The 17,841-nt window shown below is 42.2% G+C and overlaps 1 long non-coding RNA gene across 1 annotated transcript in view; it reads right to left on the reverse strand.

Annotated features, from left to right (window-relative positions):
* Positions 1 to 287: 287 nt before the first annotated feature.
* Positions 288 to 17,841, reverse strand: part of LOC120245077 — a 112,625-nt gene continuing 95,071 nt past the window's right edge. The window contains exon 3 of the long non-coding RNA XR_005531702.1: positions 288 to 344. This is a non-coding gene — a long non-coding RNA (uncharacterized LOC120245077). The remainder of the gene's footprint in view (positions 345 to 17,841) is intronic.

Raw genomic sequence — 17,841 nt, forward strand, 5'->3', positions numbered from 1 at the left:
CATCTCAGAGAGTCATGTCAGCATCCTGGCAGCAGCAGATGTCCCTTGTTTCATGTCCCCACCAAAAAACAAAATTTCGGCATCCATCCTTGGTCAGAAGGTGCATTTGAGGGATTTGTGGAATCCAATACCATACACATAGGGACCCAGGAGGAATCTCACCCACCCATGTGCCTGGAAACAGGCAGACAGACCGCAGCCTGGCTGTGGACCCTGCAGTGGCCCATTAACTGTCTCCAGGCCCTCTTAGTCATGGTCCAGGAGCCCCTTGAGAATACTGATTCAGACTCACCCAGGGGTAAGGTCCAGGTTTCTAGAAGACAAGCTCCAGCACCCCACTGGATCTAAAAAAAAAAAAAAAAAAAAAAAAAGGAGCAGTATGGACACGATGAGGTGGGAAAGAGGAACAGTCTGACCAGTTTGACTTTCACCATGTCACCCATCCCTGATGTCTGCAGAGATCAGGGGCAAGAGCAATGTTTCTCCGTGTGTGATTTCTCCTGTGGGAAAAGGAGAGGCTGTGAGTGAGCAGCCGCTTCCCCAGCTGTGTGAGATCCTGCCGAAGACTCTCGTTTCTCTCTCACAGCATCAAAAGAATTGAATCGTGAGGAGTTGGGAAGAAACAGAAAGAACAGCAGATAGACTCACTCTCAGAGGACATTAAAAGGACAGATCCTATTATCTGCCTCACATTTTCCATCACGAAGCCTACCCATGAGCCACTGCAAATGTATCACTTGTGACTAGCTCCAACCATCACCAGAGCACCTCCAATGCCACATGCCTCGCCTGCACAGGCTTTGGCAGAGGACTGGTAAGCAAGTGCAGAAAGCACATCCAAATCTGTAGGTCAGGGAGAGACCATGAACTTGAGATTAGTGCCTCCTTTGGGAAAACAGAGAGGGACTGTGAGCGCTTAGCCTGGCATGTTGCAAGATCTGGGGAAGACATACATATTAAGAATTCTGCCCCAAGAAGGAGCAAGAAGACAGAGCAGGTGTATCCACAGCCTCAGAATCCCCAGCAGGGCCTACAGAGGTACCTCTCTTCTGAACCAGGAAAGACTCTGCAGGAGGTGGCGGGTACTTCAAATGCAAAGAGTGTAAAGCAAAACTTCAGGGAACATGAAAAATCAAGGAAAAATGAAAGCACAATCTCACAAAAGTATAGAAATAATCTCCTAGTAACTGAACCCAAAAACATGGAGATTTATAATTTACCCAAAAAAGAATTCAAAATAGCTTTTTTTTTTTTTAATGTTTTATTTATTTCTAGGAGACAGAGAGAGAGACAGCGTGAGCAGGGGAGGGTCAGAGATAGAGGGAGACACAGGCTCTGAAATAGGCTCCAGGCTCTGAGCTGGCAGTCAGCACAGAGCCCGACGCGGGGCTTGAACCCATGAACCGCAAGATCATGACCTAAGTGAAACTCGGATGCTTGACCAATTAAGCCACCCAGGCGCCCCTCAAAATAGCTTTTTAAAGGAAACTTAATGAGCTAGAAGAAAACATAAAGAGACCATTCAATGAAATAAGAAAAATCAGAAAAAAAAAAAAAACACAAACAAAATGAGAAGTTTAACAAAGAGACAGAAAACACACACAAAAAAATAACCGAACAGAAATTCTGGAGCTGAAGAATAAAATGAATGAAATGAAAATTGTAATAAAGAGGGTTTTTTACATTTTATTAATTTATTTTGAGAGAGAAAGCACATGTGGGGAAGAGTCAGAGAGAGAGAAAAGAGAATCCCAAGCAGCCCAATGTGGGTCCAAACCAACGGAAACCATGAGATCATGACCTGAGCCAATGTCAGATACTCAACAACCAAGTGAATCACCCAGGTGCCCCTGTAATAGTTTTAACAGCAGACTTAATTCAGCAAAAGAAAGAATCTGTGAGACTGACGACAGGGACTTTGAAATTATCCAGTCAGAGGAGAAATATGGAGAAGTAGTGAAAAGAGTTGAAGGAAATCTACATGATCTATGCTACACAACCAAAAGAGACACTCTGAATTATCTGAATCCCGAAAAGAGAAGAGAAAGAAAAAGGGCAGGGGGTGATTTAAAGAAATAATGGCTATGAACTTCCCAAATCTAGGGAGAAATGTATATTCCAGTTCATAATGTTCATAGGTCGCCAAGGAAAATTAATTTGAGATCCTCTCCAAAGCATATTACAGTAAAACTGTCAAAAATCAGACAAAGGGAGAGCCCTAAAGTCACCCTGAGAAAAAAATGTTTGTAACTTACAGAAAATCCTCATAAGACTATCAGCAATTTCTCAGCAGAAACCTTACAGGCCAGGAGAGAGTGGGATAATATAGTCAAAGTGCTAAAGCGGAGGGGGGACTGCCAACAAGGAATGAAGAAAGTTGGTTGAAATTTGGCCAACCAGGTTCCCAGAGAAATAAAAGCTGAGGAGTTTTCCACAAGACCAGCCTTAAAATAAATGCTGAAAGGTGTTTTTCAAGCTGAAATGAAAGGATGCTAATTAGTAACATGAAAACATAGGACAATATACAACACACTAATAAGGGTAAGTGTGGAGTCAAATTCAGAATACTCTAATACTGTAATATGGTTGGATGTTAACCACTGAATTCTACTTAAACTTTTATAAAGTTTAAAGGACAAGAACATTAAAAATAACTATAGCTATGATAATTTATTAATGGATGCAATATAAAAATAGCTGAATTGTGACATCAAAAACATAAAAGGGAGTAGAGTTCTTTTATGCAATTAAAGTTAGCAGCACAAAATATACTATTATAACTATAAAATATTTCATGTACTCCTCATGGTAACCAGAAAATAAAAATCTACAGTACTTTCAAAAATGATAAAGAGAAGAGAATCAAAGAAAACCATAATATAAAATCATTAATTCACAAAAGAAGCAACAAGAGAAAAGGAAAAGAATAAGGGAATTATGCAATAGCCAGAAAACAATAAGATGGCATTAGTAAGTGCTCACATAGCAATAGTTACTCTAAATGTAAATGGACTGAATTCTCCAGTCAAAAGGTTCACAGTTGCCAAACGAACTCTCTGCTGCCTATAGGGATTCTTATCAGTTTCAAGGATCCACATGAATTCATAGTGAAGGCATGGAAAAAAATACTCCATGCAAGCAGAACCCAAAATAAAGTAGGGCTAGCTATATTTACAACAAAGTAGACTTTAAGCCAAAAATGGCAACAAGAGACAAAGAAGGTCATTATACAATCATAAAGTAGTCAATTCATCTAGATCTGACAATCACAAACACCTCTGCACCCAACATCAAACCACCTAAATATATTAAGTAAATGGTATCAGATCTGAAAAGAGAAATCGACAACACTATGATAATAGTAGGGGACTTCAAGACCCCGCTTCAGCAATGGACAGATCATCCAGACAAAAAATCAACAAGGAAACATTGAACCCTTCTGCACTACTGGTGAAACATCCAGCAATCCAACTTCCAGGTATATATCCAAGGGAAATGAAAACAGGATCTCAAAGAGGTATTTGCACTCTTCATGTTCACTGCACCATTACTCACCATAGTCAAGATATGGAGGCAATCTTAGTGTCTCTCAATGGATGAATAGATAGAGAAGACATAGATAGATAGATAGATAGATAGATAGATAGATAGATAGATAGATAGACAGACAGAAGACAGATGATAGATAGATGGATAGATAGATAGATAGATAATAAAAAAGAAGGAAATTCTGCCATTTGTGACAACATGGGTGGATTATGAGGGCATTATACTAAGTGCAAAGGTCAGAAGAGAGGCTGATACTGATACCAATTGTATGTGGAATCTAAAAAATCCAAATGTGGGGGCATCTGCATAGCTCAATTAGTTAAGTGTCCGACTCTTGATTTCCGCTCAAGTCATGATCTCATGGTTCTGAGTCTGAGGCTCATGTCCACACTGTAAGCATAGAGCCTGCATGAGATTCTCTCTTCCTCTCTGCCCCTCCTCTGCTCATGCTCACAATCTCTCCCTTTCTGTCTCTCTCCCCCTCACCCTCTGTCAAAAATATATAAATTTTAAAAAACCAAATGCATAGAAAACAGAGGCTGTGGAGTAAGGGAAACAGAGACATGTTGGTCAAGCTAGAACTTTTCAGACCAGTAAGTTCAGGGGATCTAATATACACCATAGGTGATTATAACTAATAACACTGTAGTTTATATTTGAGACTTGCTAAGGAGTAGATCTTAATTGTTCTCACCACAAAAAAAGAAATGGTAATTATATGATGGAAGTGTCGCTAACACTATGTTGGAGATCATATTGCAATATATAAGTGTATCAAATTAACATGTTGTAGGCCTTAAATTTACATGATGTTATAAGTCAATTATATCTCAGTAAAGCTGTGAAGAAAAAAAACATTTCATATGTTGCTTCTCCTTTGGAAATTGTGAAACATTTTAACAAAAGCTGCTGGTGATTTTAAAAATCTTATCCAGAATATATAACTAAGTATCCACTGTGATGAAGATACCATGTTAGACAGGAATTATACAATATAGAGCCACATAATCCATTGTGCGCTGATTACAAGTGGTTTTTTAATAAATCCATGAAATTAAAGAGACATATAATTAAGTAAGTACTGCCATACAGATAAGTGAAATAAGAAAGCAATTGAGAGCTCTCACTGTTGTCAATTTCAGCAGTAAACGCCATTGAAACTGTTTTAGCAGAAAAACTAAATTAATTGCTTTGTGTTTTACCCTCTGGATTCTCCCTGACCACCCTCTCGTACATATGGCGAAGAACAAAAAAACAGCCAAAAGATTAGCAGGCAGGAACATAAGAAGGAAAAACAAAACAAAATAAAGAATCTCTACAATGACTTTTAAGTTAGAACGAAGAATATCTCTAAACTTGTTCACGGAGACACTTTTATAAGCATTGAGTCACACACTGCAACTTGGTTTTATTAATAATGTAGAAGCTTTAGAACAACAAATGTTTCTGACAGAGCAATACTTTACAAGCTTTCCTTTATAAACAAGAATGTTTCTTTCACACTGTTCTGGAAGCACAAAATTTGGTTAGCAATTTCTGAAAGACATCATTAGCTCTTCAGCACACCATCCCTCTCCTGCAAGCGCAACTCCTCCCAGAAAGGATTTCTTTCACAGTGCTCATTTTGAAGAGTGCCAATCTCATGGACACCAAAGGCCACATGAGGCAACGAGGCTGCTATAGCATTCTTGTCAAATGGTGTTAGAATATGAGCCTTGTGAAAAAAAAATACACATTCTAGCTCTAGAATTCAACTTTTCACTTTTCTTAAAATTAGCAACTTAAACGTTTACAAGTACATGCTTTACTCCTAAATGGGTTTAATGCATATTCATTGATGGGAATCCTCTTCATCTACCTTATAACTGAATCTGCTAATACACGATGATCTTTGAAGAGGTAGAAACATTTTTAACAAAGGCAATCAGAATTTACAGATTTTTCCCCAGATTTTACAGATATTTTGACAAGGAGAAATAAATATGTGTCTAAAATAAAATGAATGAATTCTATCTTATTTCAAATATTAGCTCTTTGACCCAATGTTCAGACTCAGTAATACTAACGAGAGTGATCTAATAAGGGCAACAGAAAGATTGCCTTTGGGGGTATTCTTAGCATCATTTTTTGCTTTTTGACTTGTTTCTTCATTGCAAGTAATTTTTAGGGAACCAATCTTGCTTATTTCTACCCAATAAATCCCTCCCATAACTTATTGGCTTAAGTCTACCCGTTTGTTTTATGAGATCAGGGTTCAGGTGGGTGACTGTTACACTCCATGTGGACTGGTGCCTGAAGTCACTTGCTGGTACACAGCGGCAGCAACAACAACACACCCCCACACACATGCATGGACCTTGCAATTAATGGCGGGAATGGTCAGAAGTCTGGGCTCAGCCATGACTGTCAGTTGAAGGACCTACAGGTGATTGCACCCTTCTGGCAGTGTCAGAACGTTCACACTAGTTACACAGTGGCTCAGGGATCCCAGAAAGACTGTTCCAAGAAACAGAAGGTGAAGCTGACATTCTCTTAAGAACTGGTCAAAGCAATTACATGGTGCATCTCTCTTCAAGGGAAGGAGACACAGGTCCCACCTCTCAAGAGTAATGTCAGAGACTGCAGCCATCCTTAATCTGTCCCCATTAACAAGCTTTCCTAAGTACCTACTTTTGTCCCTGCAGATACAAATCACAATAATTCACCCTTAGATAACTTACTTTCTGACTTATCTAATCTTTATTAAATCATTTGGCTATTACTTTTAGTTGAAGAATTACCTCAATCTTCTGTGAGTTTCTTCTAATTGCAAAAGAAGCAGAGAATATAAAAAATAGAATTAAAAAAAATTTTTTTAGCATTTATTTATGTTTGAGAGACAGAGAAAGACAGAGTGTGAGTGGAGGAGGAACAGAAAGTGAAGGAGACACAGAATCCAAAGCAGGCTCCAGACTCTGAGCTGTCAGCACAGAGCCCCACGTGCGGCTTGATCTCATGAACCGTAAGATCATGACCTGAGCCAAAGTCAGATGCTTAACCGACTGAGCCACTCAGGCACCCCTAAAAAATAGAACTTTTAGCATGCATTTATTAAGTTTCAGAATGTCTATTTTTAATAAAAAAACAAGCATATTTGTTACCATGCTTGCTATTATCAAGGATAATGTATTAACAATATGACACATAGAAACTGTATCAGTGATAAAGAAATAAAAACCTGTTCCAGATAAAATGACTAAGCACTAAGCTATGAGTTAGTATCTTCCTCATTCCGTAGGTCACAGTCTCAGGCATATAACCATCAAGTCGCTTTCTGAGAGTCACTGAGCTGATGGATACCAGAGCTGAGCAAGTTGCCTTCTGTGTGACTGAGTACATGCAGTGCTTCTGTTCTATCGGATTACATCAATTTTTAACATCAAACCTACAGTGAAGTTCAATGCTATTTATCCTCATTCTCTGTGAAACCTCGATATTCAATATTCAGAGGTTCTTATGATCATGTGTGCACAGTGCCTTTTAAAAGTCTCAAGGTGTTTATATTCAAAACCTTCCTCAGAGCTCTAAGGATATAATAATTTATATTTATGCCGTATACAACTTGGAGATGATTACACGGCAGTTGGGCTATATTTTTTCTAACTACCACACTAATGTTCAATAACTGCACATTTGACAATCCACGGGCATTTAATTAGCAAAAAAAATCTTGGTAAATGCAAGTATCATGTTCATTTGACAGACCTGAGATAGGCCACTGAGGAAAAGGGAAGACTTAACAGACACTCAGGTAACAATACTGGTGTTGGTCTTAATATGATAATTAAGTACAATGATCTCCTTTTTTAATCTACAAAATGATTTTTATCATTTAATGAGAACCACATTACAATTAAATATTTAAGTAATGACCCTTACAAAGCATGTTTTCAGTACCACCAGTATGTACAATTTTTTAACACTGTTGGTATGTGAGATTAATCCAAGACTCAATGGATTTAGAGTTTAAGTTAATACATCTCTGGCCCATACCTAATAAAATTTGATAGAAACATGAAATCTATAAATTGTATGAAATGTGCATTTATATGTGCATTAAAAAATTAATCTAAAGGAATCAAATTATGACTGGTATGAATCAAAGAATTTCTGAGGTTGGTTCTTGAATGGACCAATTAGGAATATTTAATAATTTTGCTTGTCACATCTTTACTTAATAAATAAAACCTCCCAAACCTCATAAAGGCTTTTTTGAAAATGTTTCAAGTCGACATGACAATATCTCTTAAGCAGTTTTTTGGTGACAAAATTTGAGTAAACAATTTTTGTATTTCTACAGTATTTAGAAAATATAAAACAAATACAAACATAGAGAATAAATAGTGCAATGAATTCCCTACTACTCATCACCCAGTTTCTTTTTTTTTTTCCCCTCAAATTTTTATATAAATTCTAGTTAGTTAACACATAGTGTAATGTTGGTTTCAGGAGTTGAATTTAGTGATTCATTGCTTACATACAACACTCAGGACTCATCACAACAAGTGTCCTTCTTAACAATCCTTAGTTTTGTTCTCTATAATTAAGTCTCTCATAGTTTGCTTCCCTCTCTTCTTTCCCTTCCCCTACGTTTATCTGTTTTGTTTCTTAAATTACACATATGAGTGAAATCAGGTGGTATTTGTCTTTCTCTGACTTATTTCACTTAGCAGAAGACCTCATCCATGTTGACCGCATCCAGCCTCATTCATGTTGTTGCAAATGGCAAGATTTTATTCTCTTTGACAGCTGAGTAATACTGTTTTATTTATATATATATGTATACCACATCTTCTTTATTCATCAATTGACAAACATTAGGGCTCTCTCCATAGTTTGCTTATCGCAGATAATGCAGCTATAAACATTGGGGGGGCATGTGCCCCTTCAAGTCATCATTTTTCTATCCTTTGGGTAAATACCTCATAGTGCAACTGAAGGATCCTAGGGTAGTTCTATTTTTAACTTTCTGAGGAACCTCCATACTGTCTTCCAGAGTGGCTGCACCAGTTTGCATTCCCACCAATATTACAAGAGCATTCCCCTTTCTCCACATCCTCACCGACACCTGTTATTTACTGGGTTGTTCGTGTTAGCCACTCTGACAGGATTTATTACCCAGTTTCAACTTTTTCTAATCATTGCCACAATCTTCCATCGCTGCTCTCCCACCTCTATGGCTTGATGAAAATCTCAGATAAGGTATCATTTCACCTGTAAATGTGACAAGTATTTAAAACTTCAAATTGGGTGAAGTTAGTATATTTTACAAAATCAATACATACTTAGTTTAAAATTTAATTATTTACTGAAAACTGAATAAGAAATGAGTGTTTGAAGTAAAGTTGAAATGTCATTATTTACTCTGTAGGAGATGTTACTACTTTTAAGAGTCAGGGAGTTATCATTTGGTAATCAATAATGCTTAAGACAAAATCACTGTTATTAATTCATCAATGACTGAATATTATTAACCTGGTTTAAGACACTGGTTTAAGAATTTTTTTATTGTTTTTACCACATCCAACTTCAAAACACTGAAACAGTCTTGTACATATTTAAAATAATAATGTGTGATTTAATTTTTAAAATCTATTTGCTAATTCAAACTGGTTCCTATCCATTAGTCAAAACTATCAATGTTCAAGGCACCTGAGTGGCTCAGTTGGTTGAGCATCTAACTATGGCTCAGGTCATGATCTCACAGTCCATGAGTTCAAGCCCTGTGTTGGGCTTGGGCTCTGTGCTGACAGCTCAGAGCCTGGAGTCTGCTTCAGATTCTGTGTCTCCCTCTCTCCCTCTGTCCCTCCTCTGCTTGTACTCTGTCTCTGTCTCTGTCTCTGTCTCTCTCTCTCTCAAAAACAAACATTTAAAAAAACTAGCAATGTTCTATAGTAATTATAGAAAAAATCTTTGACAAAATATGAAATATGAGAAATCATATTTCCAATCAGTGGATTCGGTCATTCTACAATTATTTATCAGTCACTTCTTGTATCAGACTCATCTATGAACTAAAGATAAAATAGCAAACAAGATAGATAGAGCTCTTGTCCTCATAGAGCTCACAGTCTAGTGGGAAAACAGACAGTGAAGAAACAGAATTATAAATGTATCACATAACACCACACAGTAAGGTCTATACAGAAGATTCAAGCCAACTGGGCTGGTTGTCAGGGACTCGGAGGAGAAGGCAGCTCCTGAGGAGGAACCCTGTATGCAGACACTAAAATGCAGAACAGGAATAAACCCAGCGAGAATTTACGGAAGAAGAGCAAGAGGGAAGGCCTCGGAAGGGAAACAGAGCTAACGTCTAGCGGGAAATGCTGGAGAACCCTGAGCTTGCACACAGGGAGAAAGGTGTGAAAGTTCCAGGAGATGAGATCCGCCACATCGTTGGGAACCGTACCGTGGAAGAACTTACAGCTAAGTCAGGACCGCGGGTTTTGTTCTGAGTGTGATGAGAACCCATTGAAGGATTTTGAACAAGGAAGGAAAGCAATCTTAATTTTTAGCTTTAAAACACCACTCTGGCTTTTGTATGAAGACTAGCTATGGAACACGCAATGTAGAAGCAAGGGGAGAAGTTAACCTTCAACTGAAGAAGTCAGAATGAAATGATGATAGCTCAGCAAAGGTGGCAGACCTGAAGATCATAAGTAGTCACATTTAGGATATATATTGAGGGGCACCAGGGTGGCTCAGCTGGTAATGTGTCTGACTCTTGATTTGGGCTCAGGTCATGATCTCGTAGTGTGTAAGATCGAGCCCCAGGTCAGGCTCTGTGCTGACAGTGTGAAGCCTGCTTGGGATTCTCTCCTCCCTCCCTCTGCCCTCTGCCCTCTCCCTGCTCACTGGCTCATGCATGCTTTCTCTCTCTCTCTCTCTCTCTCTCTTTTTCTCAAAATAAATTAACATTAAAAATGTGTTATTAGGGGCACCTGGGTGGCTTAGTCGGTTAAGCGTCCGACTTTCGCTTAGGTCATGATCTCGCGGTTCGTGGGTTCGAGCCCCGCGTCGGGCTCTGTGCTGACTGCCAGCTCAGAGCCTGGAGCCTGTTTCAGTCTGTGACTCCCTCTCTCTCTGACCCTCCCCTGCTCACGCTGTCTCTCCCTCTCTCTCCTAGAAATAAAATTTAAAAAAAAAATGTGTTTTCATTAGAATTTATCTTGTCTTTCTTTTTGAAAGACAGAGATAGCATGAGTGGGGGAGGGGCAGAGAGAGAGGGAGACAGAGAATCCCAAGCAGGCTCCACATTGTCAGCACAGAGCCCGACTTGGTACTCAAACCCAAGAAACTATGAGGTCATGACCTGAGCCAAAACCAAGAGTCAGATGCTTAACCAACTGAGCCCCCCAGGTGCTCCTAGAATATGTTCAGCAAGTAGAGCTATAGAGCTTGCTGGTGGGTCGGATGTAGAATGCATGGTAAAAATAGTCACATACAACTTCTATGACTTTCACCTCAGCTCAGTGGTAATGCCCTAATGAAGTAACAGTGGAGGAAAACAGGTCTGCAGGAAGTAAATCAAGAATTCTGTTTTGGTCAGGTTACATGTAAGATGCTTATTAGACGTCTACAAATGAGTAGGTAGTCTGATGCTTACAAATGAGTAGGGGGTGGGGTTGGGGTCCAGATGTATGTGCATGGGATTTGTGTGTGTCTGTATCATACTGAATGGCATGGAAACGAGTGACATCACTCAGGCAGTGAGTGTGGACAGAGGAGGAAATGAGGCTGAGAGAATGGATCCCTGGGGAGATGAGGAGCTGCGAGCCTACAGGAACAGAAGGGACAGCCAGAGAGAAGGCCAGCGGGCCACGCTCTTTGGAAGTCAGGCAATGTAGGTACTTCCAAAAATGACAGCGTGATGGGCTGTACCCAATGCTTCTGCAAGGACAAGCAGAGAAGTCAAAGTTGATTACAATGTTTGTGGTGAGGGGAAGGTTACTGGTGAACTGACGGAGGTCATTTCAGTGGAGTGGCAGAAATGAACACTTTTCGGAAAAAAGATAAGTTATCAAATCAGGAGATAAAGAATTAGAGAAAGTTAACATCAAATTTTTAAAGAGTTTTGGTAAGCATGGTACCAAAGAAATGGCTTATTATTTGGAGAGCTGCCAGGTTTATGGGTGATTTTCCCTTCTCTTGGGATGGGAGAAAACAGAGCACAATGACTGCTAATCAGAATATTGGTGTAGAAAGCAAGAACGTGATGGTGCAGGAGAGAATGAAGATGATTTCGGAGAAAGGGCCTTGAGTCAGCTGCAAGATGGGGGCTCCATTAGCCCTGGGGGGACTGCAGCAGCGCCCCCACGGACACGTGAGGTGAGTGGCCCTGCAGTGACGCCCAGCCTGTAGACGAGGACACGAACGGGATGCTAGCGCAGGCTGCATGCCATGATCCATCCCCTGCCAGGATTCTCGACTGACAGACCATGAACACCAAAAGAGTTATTTTTTTAAATTTTTTTTTATGTTTATATATTCCTGAAACAGAAACAGAGCATGAGTGGGGGAGGGGCAGGGAGAGAGGGAGAGACAGACCAGAGCAGCTCCAGGCTCTTAGCTGTCAGCACAGAGCCCGGTGTGGGGCTCGAATCCACAAACCGTGAGATCATGACCTGAGCCAAAGTCAGACGCCCAACCAACTGAGCCACCCAGGCGCCCCCAAAAGAGTTCTTTTCCAGAGCAGTCCATTCTCCTCCAGACACGGCAGCGGCCCCATGGCCCTAGGGAAGTGGTTCTCAAAGCAGGGTCCCCAGAGCAAATGAACAGGATCACATGGGTACTTTGGAGGAAAATCATTTCTCAGACCCTAAACCAGAAACTCTGTGTATCAACACGCTGCCAGGTATTCTGATGCATGCTGTGGGCAAGTTAAAACCAGGCAGGCAGCTTCTAAAAGGATTCCCGGCCCCAAGGCTTCCAAGCAACCACGCAAAAGCTTACTGTCGGCACCCAACCCACCTGCCTCTGAGAACCTTCAAGAGCAATCTTGGAGCCTCAACAAATAATTATCTTTCCCAGTCCATCTCCTTGCAGGGACCATATTCATGGCATGACAACACTGCTTTTTTTTTTTTTTTTTAATATTTTTATTTATTTCTAGGAGAGAGAGAGAGAGAGACAGCATGAGCAGGGGAGGGTCAGAGAGAGAGGGAGTCACAGACTCTGAAACAGGCTCCAGGCTCTGAGCTGGCAGTCAGCACAGAGCCCGACGCGGGGCTCGAACCCACGAACCGCGAGATCATGACCTAAGCGAAAGTCGGACGCTTACCCGACTAAGCCACCCAGGCGCCCCATGACAACACTGCTTTTATACTAAAAAGCAAAGTTTCTCATTTTTATAAAACTTCAATTGTACTTGAGCCAAGAGATTTTTGCCAACGGTTTATTTTTTGTCAGCAGGTCAGTTCCACTGTTCCAATGTTTCTAGTATACTTCACATGTCAGGAAAATATACTTCCATGTTTCCGGATATGAAATGCTTCTGAATATTAGGGTTATCTATGTCTATTTTTTTTTTATTTGAGAGAGAGAGAGAGAGAGAATACATGAGCAGGAGAGGCAGAGGTGAAGAGAAAATCTTTAATACTTATCTGTTTTGAGATCGAGTGGGGGGAGGGGCAGAGAGAGATGGAGAGAGAAAAAATCCCAAGCAGGCTCTGCGCAGTCAGCTCAGAGCCGGATGCGAGGCTTGATCTCCATAAACTGTGAGATTATGACCTGAGCAGAAATCAAGAGTCGGACACTTGACTGACTGAGCCACCCAGGCACCCCTGTCTACGTATAAAATATCTCCAGCAGACCAGAATTTTCTCTTTCTGCTGCTCTTGGAGGAGGAAACACCAACACCGTTTCTTTGGGTAAGTCATGGAAAACTCATGACTCACTTCTCATGACCTGGGGTAGGAAGCTTGCATCTTGTTTTCCTAGGACTTCAGCAAATAAATTCTTCTGGAGGCTATAAAGTCTGTGTAAATAGGTGAGTATAGTACACATCTGAAATATGGTAAGCTTATGCGATCAAGATGGTATTTAAATTTTATTCTGGTTATCACTTGGACTGATCAAACTTTTAATTTGAAGAAAAGTCTTTTCTCATTTTAAATGCTAAAGCTCATCTCAGTGGGGAGTATTATAAACTCTATTTAATGTGCTTCCTTTACAACGTGAGCATCACCTTTGTCATATTAAAATCCATTCATTTTTAGTGAGATAAAATTAAAAAGAACTCCAGCCGAATATAATTAAGAACTTGGACTATATGTCTTCTGAAGAACCCAGTGATTTCTGCACTGTGGGGAGTCCTATATGCTTTCCCACTGTGGCTAAGTTCATAAGTGCAGTTGAAAGGATCCGTGCTGATTATAATTACATTCTAAATTAGCCAATATTAGCACTGTGCCAAATAATTCACATAGCATGGTTTCCATGTTAGACAATCAATTACAGTTCGGATGAATCCATGTAAAAATCCATAATTTTTACTTAGGATCACAGTTTTTGTAATTTAACATATTATTACAGCAGAGCCTTCAAAAGGTCAGGCAGAACAATGGAAAGCAATTTCCAGTTAGTAAATGTTCCTTTATTGTCACAAGGGGGTAAGAAAGTGGAGCATCTCTGCAGGCTTGGTAGGATTGAAATTTTAATTTATTTTGACATTCGCCTTACAGAATACTTTAAAATGGAGAGCAATTCTATATGAAACCTATTAAAAATTCACAGTAGTCTACCATGACGATGGCTATCTCAATAGCGTCTTCCATGCTGGCCAGTTCCTTGGGAGACTGCAGAGGGAGGAAGAAACACCACCGGACACCACACCAGGTATGAGCACCTGCCTGGACGCCCAGTGGAAAACAGATTAACATTTTTCCAAGGTTGAGAATTTAGCAGCATCCTGCTGCCCCCAGGAGTTCTGCCTGTTATAGTGGCAGAATGGAATCATTCCAGAAAATTCTGTGGTTAATCTTCCGCACACGAATGTATTAGACCTGGGGAAACACCCATTATCGTTCTTTCAGTATGTAGAGTATATTCCCCAGAGCCAAAGTAACAGGTTCAATTTAGTCCCTAGCCTCCTCTGATACAGTGAAAGGAAAAGCAAACATGTTATCAAACATAAAGACTAGATCTTGTGAGTATTATCACATGAGAGTAATACTCACAAATGGTCTCCAAGAGTTTAAAATTAATGACCCCCAGAATCTTTATATTAACTGAGTCACTGAAAATACACCCCACCAACACCATCCGCCTGCCAGCAACGGAGCCGATGCAGAAATACCCCCAGGCTCTGGATGGTGACGAGAACGGATCGGACGATGCAAGCTGAACCTGGATATTTAGACCAGGTCATATATTAAATATGTTTGGTTGGCAAGCAGCCAAATCATATACGCACAACTCTCCGGGCCTCACTCCTTAACTGGGGCTAGGCAGAGCCCCTGTTTGGAACGAAGGCACTGTCGGGAAAAGGACATGGAGGGAAGAGTCCTTCACCGACGTCTAAGTTAGCTGGTGCTTTCCTTCTGTGAGGTCTGAGAACCAGATCCGGAGAGAAAAGGATGCATGCCGAAGCGGGGGGTCGGGGGAGGCGTGAGGAACGCTGAGCCGCCCAATTTGAGGCCATGCTCATATAGATGCATCACCAGAGGCATGAATGGTGCAGAGGTAGTGGGCAAGACCAGGCAAGGCAGAAGAAGGTGGGCTCCCTTAAGAGGCCACGTACTCCATAGGTCCGGAGCACAGACGCTGCGGCTGGACTGCTCGAGTTCAAATCCCACCTTCGCTGACTAGTAGAAGCAGAAACAAGCGCAGGTCTCTGAACCAGCCAGTGCCTCTGGTCCCCTCATCTGTAAAATGGGAACAATAACAGCACTCCCCTATGATGGGAAAACAGCTGTTCTGAGTTGCTGCGTGGGCACTTTACAGTACGACAATCTGGCTCACACTCAGAGTCTGGTCCAGAGTTTGGGGTTTTCACTTCCCCAAAGTGGGAGCACAGATCCTGCTAACCCCCTGTGGGTGGCCTGTCCCTCTTCATTCAGCAGGTCATAATCTGCATATTTTTTTATGTTTATTTTTAAAAGGAAGGGAGGGAGGGGCAGAGAGAGAGGGAGACACAGAATCTGAAGCAGCTCCAGGCTCCCAGCTGTCAGTAGAGTCTGACGAAGGGCTCGAGCCCACGAACCACAAGATCTTGACCTGAGCCAAAGTCAGATGCTCAACCAGATGAGCAACGGTTGAGCTCAACCAGATGAGATGGCACCCCCTGCATATTCCTAATACACCAGCTACCAGCCCCCAAAACACCTCCCACAAACACACTGGTCACCCTGAGGATCCAAACTGTAACGCCTCACATCAAGACCTTGCACACGGTACCAACCACACACACATTTGCTCTTGTTCGCATTAATATCCCTGCAGCTCTCCCTTGTGAGAGCTGAAGACGCTTCCCGAACCCAGTGCAGAGGAAGGAAGAAGGACCACACTGCTCTGTAGTTTGCTGCTGCTGCCGGGGCTTCTCCGCTCCGCATATGGGCGTCACCTCCAGGGGGACAACGAGCGGTGCCAGGTGGGCTGGGCACTGTTCACGTGAGCGCCGCGAGCCAATGCCCCTGTCCCCCACTCTCCCCTGGGAGTGTGCCTGCCACGCTGCATGGACGAGCTGCCACGGCGCGTGCCGGAGTCCTTGTCCACACGGCCCTCAGCACCATGCCGCCAACAGGGAGTGATTGGGAGGCCCGGGGCCAGTGGGCTCCTTACCTGCTCGGGACGACTAACTAAGCGCTTTTCTCCTCCTGGCCCGTCTCCTCTGTTTGTGTTGTGTTTTTATTGTTGCTTCTTGGGGAATTTGTATTTTGTTGGGGGGGGTGTCTAGAATGCTTAGGAAATTTTTCAAGAAAATGCAAACATTTTTAGGTTATGAATACCTAGTAGATAATAAAACGTAAAATAAATGACAGGTAATAAATATAAAGGTATTTCCCTTTATTTTACTTAAAGGATTCCTGATTCTGTCTTTTAGGAACCATGGAAAGGGGGGAAGTTATTCCCAGCTATGAAACACAAACAGAAAATATGTAAAACACACCAAATACACACGTGGGGAAAGCCAGTAATTTTTCTCTAATGTGTAATTCTCTGAATCAGCAAACCTTGACTGAGCGCCTTTTGTGTGTGAGAGAACTCTTTTTTTTAAAGACTTATTTATTTATTTTGAGAGAGATGGAGACAGCGTGAGTCAGGGAGGGGTAGAGAGAAAGAGGGAGAGAATCTGAAGCAGGCTCCACACTGTCGGCGCAGAGCCCAATGAGGGCCTCAAACCCACAAAACCATGAGATCGTGACCTGAGCCAAAACTGAGAGTCAGACCATTCGCTGACTGAGCCACCCGGTGCCCTGTGCATGAGAGAACTTTTGCAGGCGCCCCGACATGGGGGTCGTGACCAGAAGGAAGAGGACCACTGTAGCTGAGCTTCCAGGACCTGTGCCCGCATGGGTGCTGGGGGTGGAGGCTGGAGTCCAAGAAACTAAGTAAAACACCTACAGTGGTAGCCAGTGATGGAGGCTATGGAGTGAGAACCAGGAGTAATGTGAAGTGGCAGGAGGCTACAATTGTAAACACAGTGATGTGAAATGGGTCGTAGAAGAGGGCCTTCGAACAAACACTGAGGAATTACGGGGTGGGTGAGGAGAAGGGCAGGGGTCATTCAAAGCAGAGGGCGCCATGAACACATACACCTTGAAACTGACAGAGGCTTGGCACAGGATCAGGGTGGCTCAACACACAGTCAAGAAGGCAGTCTCTGGAGCAGAGGGTCCAAGGGACTGAGTAGCTGGGGACAAGGCCATAGAGTGCAGGGGGCCACATGCCCCCATAAGAGCTTTGCCACCACTCTGCAGGAGGGGAGGAGCCAGCAAAGGGATGTGGGAGGGAAGGGCAGCATCTGCTTGGGCCTCCTCCCGCAGAGGCCAAGGGAGGCAGTGGGCAGTGCCCGGGACGGAAGCAGAGGCGGTTCAGCACGGTAAAGAGGAAGGCATGGTCCACGGGTGCCGCCCCGTGCAGTGTGCAAGCGGGATGATGGCGACCTGTGGAAATTCCCTTCTCACTGCTCAGTAAAACAGTAAGCAAGGTCACCAATGAAAAGTAGCATCTCTACACGTGTGCACGCACTCACACGCGCACACATTCACACACCAACCTGACCTCTTACACATGCACAGATATTTTAGGAGC

The sequence above is a fragment of the Hyaena hyaena genome, unplaced genomic scaffold, assembly GCF_003009895.1.
Source record: "Hyaena hyaena isolate Hyena2069 unplaced genomic scaffold, ASM300989v1 scaffold_404, whole genome shotgun sequence".
Classification (NCBI taxonomy): domain Eukaryota; kingdom Metazoa; phylum Chordata; class Mammalia; order Carnivora; family Hyaenidae; genus Hyaena; species Hyaena hyaena.